Here is an 8270-nt window from a genome sequence, read left to right on the forward strand (position 1 = left end):
TAAAATAAGGGAATGTAAAAATGAAAAAAAAAAAAAAAGAATTAGGTGTGGCCTTGTCGGAGGAAGGGTGTCCATAGCTATCTTAGAGTTTCTATTGCTGCATTGAAATACCAGGACCATAAAGTAAGATGGGGAGGAAAGAGTTTCTTCAGCTTCCACTGTAACATTGCTATTTACCACAGAAGGAACTCAAGCAGGGCAGGAACCTGGAGACAGGAAATGATGCAGAGGCCATGAAAGGATGCTATTCACTGGCTTACTCAGCCTGATTTCTTATAGAACCTGGGGCCACAAGCCTACAGATGGCACCACCCACAATGGGCGGGGTCCTCACAATTGAGAAAATGCCTTACAATTGGATCTCTTGGAGGCATTTCCTTACTGAGGGTCTGTCATCTCTGATGACTGTAGCTTGTGTCAAGTTGAGAAGCTGATACATAAAACCAACCAGTATAATGGATGTGGATTGGATGTGGTTTTGAAGTTCCAAAAGCCAATGCCATGCTCCGATTCTCTATCTCTCTGTCTTTCTCTCTCTGACTCTGTCTCTCTGTCTCTGTCTCTGTCTCTGTCTCTCTCTCTCTCTCTCTCTCTCTCTCTCTCTCTCTCATGTGTGTGTGTATATGTGTGTGTGTCTACCTACAGATCACAAAGTGGCTCTCAACTACTTCTCCAGCACATTATCTTCCATGTTCGCCATACCTGCCACCACGCTCATCACCATGATGGTAATGGATTAACCCTCTGAAACTGTAAGCAAGCTCCCAAGTAAGTGATTTCCCCTATGAGAGTTGCCATGGTCACAGTGTTTCTGTACAGGAGTAGACAGTGATTAAATGAATAAATACAAGTCAGTTAGTGACTCTTATAAATTCCAGGTGTCTTTGGAGCACACTGGAGATACATTGTTTGAATTATTTCTAAAGATATCTTTGAAGAAAAGAAATCATGAAAGAGTTCCAGGTTGTTGGAGAGGGCGATTGACTGCTGCAGACAAAAAACTGTGTGGGGGAGACAATTGTCAGAAGTCCTCTAACAACATGGAAGGCCTTGTACCTGGAGTCACAGAAGATGTTCAAGTTGCCATGTGGGTGCTAGGAACTGAACCTGGGTACTCTGCAAGCGCAGTAAGTGATCTTAACCACCAGGCCCAAAATCAACTTTTTATAGCTTAAAATCATCCAGTTTTCTGAATCCAGGATACATTGTCCAATATATAAAGCTTCAAATATGTCAACACATGTGCATCGCTTGAAGCATATTAGAATCTAGGAAACTGATAAGGGATCATCAGGTAGGAGCTCTCTTAAAAGAGGTGGATTATACACTGTTGGTTAAACGAAAGTAGAGAAGCACAATGCTGATGCCATAAATATTAAAGCAGGGAGGGTCACAAAATATGAGAAATCTCTAAGAGTAGGGGAGAGGGTTAATGTAATGGAGTGGTATATGAAAAAAAAATGAAAGAAAACCTACTATCTTATTTCCCAATGAAACAACAGTACTGGAAACAAAATATGAAAAAGTGCTGAGAACTTGATAATGAGGACTTCATGATTAAGTGAGGCTGGGGAAAGGAAGTGGGAAAAGGGTGGGTTTGTTCGGTATCTTAAACCGAACTGAAGATGTATAATAAATCATCACAGAAATCCATTGGTTATTAAGATCACTTGAAAATATAACTTTAAAAATTAAAGAATTCATCTGGGACATCTGCAGGAGTAGGCCTGAGCCAGGTCCTCTGCAGGTCTGGAAACACTCAAATCTGGGGCCTCCGAGGGAGTATATCAAAGCCAGAGACCTTTGCGGGACCAACCTTAAGCCAGGGACCTTTGCAGGAGAGGATCCAGACCAGGGACATTTATAGAAATAGGTCTGAGCTGGCAACCTAGGCCAGAGCAGGCCTGAGACAGTAACTCCATGGGAGCAGGGCAAACCCTGGGATCACTGAGCGACCTCTAAGAACAGGGAGTACCAAACTAGGTAACTGGAACCATGGTACTGACTTCACCATGAGGAGCAACCATCTGTGCCTTGGATCCACTGGCACCTGGAAGAATGATCACCAGAGTCACAGACAGCCCGAGCTACACCTATTAGAGAAAATGATGGATACACAAGGTAAGAACACATGCAACACCACAAAAAGCAACATGGCATCAATACAATCTAGTGACCCTACAACAGCAAGACTTGAACAAACAAATATAGAAGAAGCAGAAGAAAATGACCTAAAAAAATAACTTCAGGAGAATGTTTGAGGCCCTTAAAAAGGAAATGAGAAATTCCCTCAAAGAAATGGAGGAAAAGCCAAACAAAACATCTAGAAGACATCAACAAATTTCTTAGAGAAAACCAAGAAAAAGCAATCAATCATATGAAAGAAACTATTTGTGACTTGAAAACAGAAATAGAGATAATAAAGAAAACACAAGCTGAGTGATTATGAGAAAATGATCAGGAACCACAAATGCAAGCACAAACAGCAGAATAGAAGAGATGGAAGAGAGAATCTCAAGCACTGAAGATACGATAGAGGAAAGAGACTCATCAGTCAAAGAAAATATTAAATCTAACAAAAGCTGAACCCAAAATATCCAGGGAATATGGGACACCATAAAAAGACAAAAACTAAGAATAATAGGTGTAGAGAGCTACGTGGAGCCGCACCTGATGGCGATCAGCTCCTGGTGTGGCTAAGGCCTGACTCATGCTATTATCATGCAATGATTGTCAGCTGCTTGCATATGCGTGGACCCATGGGCAGTGCCCACCTGGCAATTTGGGATTGTTAGCCCATGCCTACTTAAGGGCTGGGAGAGGTTTGCCCGGGGAGAGAGAAGAAGGGGAAAAGAAGGAGAGAAAAAGAGAGGAAGAGAGAGAAAGAAAACAAGGTCCTGAATTAACTGCCTAGCAAGAAGAGCTCCGGTGTTGCATCTTCCTTGCTGGTCGAGGCTGAATGCGAAAAATAGGTGTAGAAGAAAAAGAAGAAGTTTAACTCAAAAGAACAGAAAATATATTTAACAAATCATAGAAGAAAACTTTCCCAACCTGAAGAAAGATATGCTTTTGAAGATAAAGGAAGCTTACAGAACACCAAATAGACTAGACCAAAGAAAATAGTCCCCTCACCACATAATAATCAAAACACTAAACAGAGTAAAGAAAGCATATTAAGAGTGTCTTATTTCTATAGCTAGAACTTCAAGAACTATGTTGAATAGATAGGAAGAGAGTGGACAGTCTTGTACTGTTCCTGATTTTAGTAGAATCGCTCGCTTTGAATTTCTATTTAATTTGATGTTGGATTTTGGCTTGCTCTATATTGCTTTTATTATGTTAGATAAATTCCTTGTATGTCTCATCTCTCTAAGACCTTTATTATGAAGGGGCATTGAAACTTGTCAAATGCTTTTTCAGCATCTAATGAGATGATCATATGATTTTTTTTCAGATTATTTATATGGTAGGTTACATTGACAGATATTTGTATGTTGAACTATCCCTGCATCTCTGAGATGGAGCTGAATTGATCATGGTGGATGATTTTTTTAAATGTGTTCTTGGATTCATTTTGCCAGTGTTTTATTGAATATTTTTTGCATCTATGTTCATAAGTAATATTTGCCTGTAACTCTCTTTCTTGGATGAGTCTTCATATGGTTTTGGTATGAGAGTAATTACAGCCTCATAAAAAGAGTTTGGGAATGTTCCCTCTGTTATTGTGGCATACTTTGAGGCTTATTAACTCTTTTTTTGAAGTTCTGGTAGAATTCTGCACTGAAATCATCTGGTCCTGGCCTTTTTTTAATTGGGAGACTTGCGATGACTGCTTTTATTTCTTTGCAGTTTATAGGTCTATTTAAACTGATCACCTGGTCTTGATTTAATTTTAGTATGTAGTATCTATTCAGAAATTTGCCCATGTTTTGGTGTGTGCAGTTAGCTTCCTTGAATTGGAGAGTTTCTTCTTATATTTTCTGTAGGTCTTAGTTTGTGGCTAGGTATTGTTTAAATCCAGTTTTGTCAAAAAAAATGTCTTTTCCTTTCTATCAATGATGATTTCAAGCTTTGCTGGGGATAGAGGTCTGTGCTTGCATCCATAATCTCTTAGTGTCTGTAACACATCTGTCCAGGATCTTCTGGCTTTCATGGTATTGAGAAGTCAGGTGTAATTCTTATGGATCTGCCTTTATATGTTACTTGACCTTTTTACTTTGCAGCTCTTAATGTTGTTTCTTTATTCTGTATTTTTTTTTTTAGGTGTTGACTGAATTCTTGCTTTGGTGCCTACACATCTTTTCCTTCAATTCATGCTGTCAGCATCTTTTCATGTGGATCCAATCCCTCCATGGCTGACTGTGTCCTTGGGAACTCTTCTTGGTCTGCTCTGTACTGTCACTGTCAGCATCTCAGGGATCCACTGAGGTCTCTCCTGATCTGTTGCAGCTTATATTTAAGTGCTCCTCTTGGTTCTTTCTCCATGTTTCAGAGTTCCACTGAGGTTTTGGGAGGTCTGTGGCTTTTTTTATTTCAGTGGACTTCTCATTTTTATGTGTTTTTATTTTTTGAATTTATTTTAGAGAATTTTGGAACTTTGAACTGTGGAAACAGTTGAGTACTCAGTATTAACAGGACAGTCCAAGTGGAAGCTTGGAAAATAAAGACTCAGAGAAATGCAGACAGTGAAAGCCTGGCTTACGAGATCTCTTTGAGATAGCTCAGTTTTATTTTATTTTGTAGAAGAAATTAAACCTGCACCATAAAACAAAATACAATAAAATTTATTGCTATAATCAAGTTTCATAAACTAATGACAATAACTTTTAACAAATTAATTACATCAGCCCAGTAAGACTCAGTATTCCTAGTTGTAAACTATTGGTAATAATGCCATTTTTTGGCTTGGTTTTTGGTAAAATAAAGCCTCAATTTATTTGAAACTGATTAATGAGTATGTTTTATATTTTTATTGCTCTGTCTTCATTTAAGACCTGCAAAATGACTGCTTCACTCTTAATTGCCTCCCTTTTATTTGAAAACTATAGTTACTTACTACTTAAGCCTCCATGATTCCCTGTCCCCATAACAGAAAAGCCTGGCAATGCAGGAATATTGATCAGTCAAGAACTCCTGGGATTCTTCCTTCAGTCTTCCTTGACACAGTAGGCTAGTTCACAGAGAAACAAGTTGAGTAACTCTAATTAAAGTCCGAGACTTTTACTTGAGAGCTAGAGGATTTGAAAGTCTCTCTACTTTGAGATGCTGCTAAGTGGGTAAAACAACCTGAATATAAAGCAGCAACATGGATGAGATCAAGGAGAGAAGAGTGTAGAAAACATTTGCATATATTATTGGTAAACACTTTAAATCTATGCGCAATTTGAAGCAGTAGGCAACAAGTCATTTCATTGTCTCTGTATAATTCAGCATTTACACTCTTTTATAATTTTTATGTATTCCAAACTGCATGCTTATCTATTTTATTTTTATGATTGTTTTCGTGAGTTTGTTTCCTTGGAGTGTAATTACTGGGCCAAGCAACAGAGTCTTTACAGTGTGGAAACATATTTCCATGAGCTTTCTACACCAGTGTGACCACTTAGTTCTCTTCTTTTTATTGATTCGTAGGAAAGTTTGTTTCTTTGTAGCTGAGAATTATATTTGATGATATTTTGCTACATTGATATGCAAGAAATGTTCATAAATCATATATTTGTTTGTGGAGCTTGTGTTGATTTGGTGGAATTAAAATGAGATTATTATACTAATGAGCAATTGTGATATTACTTTTATGAAGAGCAGTCTCTAGAGTTAGGAGCAGCATTTTATATCTTGGCAAATCAAAAGACAAAGGGAAGACTTCCTCACATACAATTATTATTGTTCTAAAACAGGTGATTATAGAAAAAATTCTAGGTACAAACAAAAAGATTTTTTCCCTATATAACTCTCTATATTTCATTCAACAGCATATGTGCCATTTAGGCTTGATTTTCAATTAAATTCAATTGAATACAACTAAAAGTTAGATATTAAAGGGGACTAGAGTGTTACTTGAGGAGGTCATGACGACTGGAGTCCAGATTCTAGCACCATGGCAGACAACTTACAAATGCCCTTGACCACACTTCTAGTATACCCAATGCATTTCAGTAGCTTTTTGGGCACTGGCACACATTTTCGGATCTAGAGTATTTGAAAGCACTTGACTCTCTGTGTTGTGACGGCTACACTTTACCCATCTATCACTGTGCCACAAATTGCAATATTCAGTGACTTTAGGCCACTGGCCATGGATCCAGTATTTAACCCTAGTACATGAATTGGCTTTTTGGAGTACCTTCACTATGATGGGACACTTTGCTCAACCTAGATACAGGGAGGAGTCCTTGGTACTGCCTCAAGTGATGTGGCAGACTTTGTTGACTCCCGGTGGGAGGCCTTACTCTCTCTGAGGAATAAATGGGACGTGGAGGAGGGGGAATGTAGGGAGAGCAGGAGGAAGGGAGAGAGTGGGAACTGGGATTAATATGTAAAATTAAAAAAATAAGATTTTTTTTAACAAAAGGGGGGTACCAGGAATCTAGCAGCCTTCCTGTCATATACTTTGTGAGACTTTTGCTTCTTACTTATTGCCCATATTTTCTGGCAAAATACCTTGAAAACACAATCCAAAACTCAGGTGTGCCACAATTCACATGTGTGTTTATTCTGGAGATAGCATTTCCCTTGAGGAATTTCAAAGACTTGGAATGATCACAATGGATTTGGTCCAGTTAAGATTGATAAACAATGAGTCTATTAGCAATTTCTTCAATGATTGTTTCTAAACTTTGGGATGCTCTTCCTGGATGATATTAGATAGGAATCCGTAAGGAAAACACTGTTTCTTAATTTTGTTTTGTTTTATTTAATCCTACTCTATTGAAGTAAATGAGCAACCAATTGACAGGATTTGAAAATAAAGTAAGTGTTTCCATATAAAAATAGAAGTTTTGTTTAGGATGACTTTAACTACACAAAAAAGAGAATAAGCACTATAATCTATCAATTATTTACCTATGCAGTTTATGTACCATATGCACATATGTGCCATTTCTCAGCAATGTCTGTCCTCAAATGTGGCTAAGAGCACTTACTTGAAATAAGGAAGTTAATATTGAGGGATGGTGAAGAAAATAAAGCCAGCACAATTTTCCAGGCTGCACCAGATCACCACTTATAAGCGAAGATAACAACTGATAGAGAAAAGAAAGTTATAAGTCACCCAGCTGAGAAAACAAAACCATCTGCTTTCTCAGACTTAATAACTATATTTGAACGGATGAACACTTCCACACATATAATTCAATACAAAGATTTCGCTTGTCCATGCCTCCTCCCCATGAGTATTCTGTATTTAACACAGACACTTTTTTTGTAAGGGGGGTTGTGAAAATCTGCTAGCTTGGAGAGTCAGAGAGAAAGTATTCAGCTGTTCTCTTGAAGTTATGGCAGGAGAGATAGCTCAATGGTAAAAACACTTGCTGTGTAGCAAGATAACCTGAGTTTGAATTCTCAGCACCCTGCATAATCACATGTGCCTATAAACCAGAGGTGGAGGGAAGCCAATCCTGATAACTCACTGATCAGTGAAAGCAGTGAACTTCCCATTCAGTGAGAGACCCTGTCCATTCTTCTTTCCCTATACCCTGGCAACATTTGTTGTCATTTGTTTTCTTGATGGTTATTATTCTGTCTGGTATTTGCCTATACTAATCTACCTTAAGAATCAACTTGTTGAAAAAGAGAAAAAGACCGGGTTTATATAAGTCTATAAGGAAATTCTTGTAGTTTTCTCTGTGGCAATAAATATATAATTATTAAAATTCTTCTTTAAAGTTCCAGTTAATCTTTTGTAGCATTCCAAAAGTTGAGGAAACAGTTTTTTTCTCTATCTCAGGATCAATGTTTCTTCATTTAACAAATTATCTCTTTAATCATGTTAATTTGCTATGTGATAACATGTTTATAAACTTGTGTAACCTTGTTTGTAAGATTATATATGGTTAACTTAATTACTACTTAAGAAAGTCAAAAAGGTTAGCCAAAAGTAGTGTAAAGTTCCTTGTTTAGAATGCACACACACAGCCGGGCGGTGGTGGCGCACGCCTTTAATCCCAGCACTTGGGAGGCAGAGGCAGGCGGATCACTGTGAGTTCGAGACCAGCCTGGTCTACAAGAGCTAGTTCCAGGACAGGCTCCAAAACCACAGAGAAACCCTGTCT

This window comes from Microtus ochrogaster, unplaced genomic scaffold, assembly GCF_000317375.1.
Source record: "Microtus ochrogaster isolate Prairie Vole_2 unplaced genomic scaffold, MicOch1.0 UNK4, whole genome shotgun sequence".
Classification (NCBI taxonomy): domain Eukaryota; kingdom Metazoa; phylum Chordata; class Mammalia; order Rodentia; family Cricetidae; genus Microtus; species Microtus ochrogaster.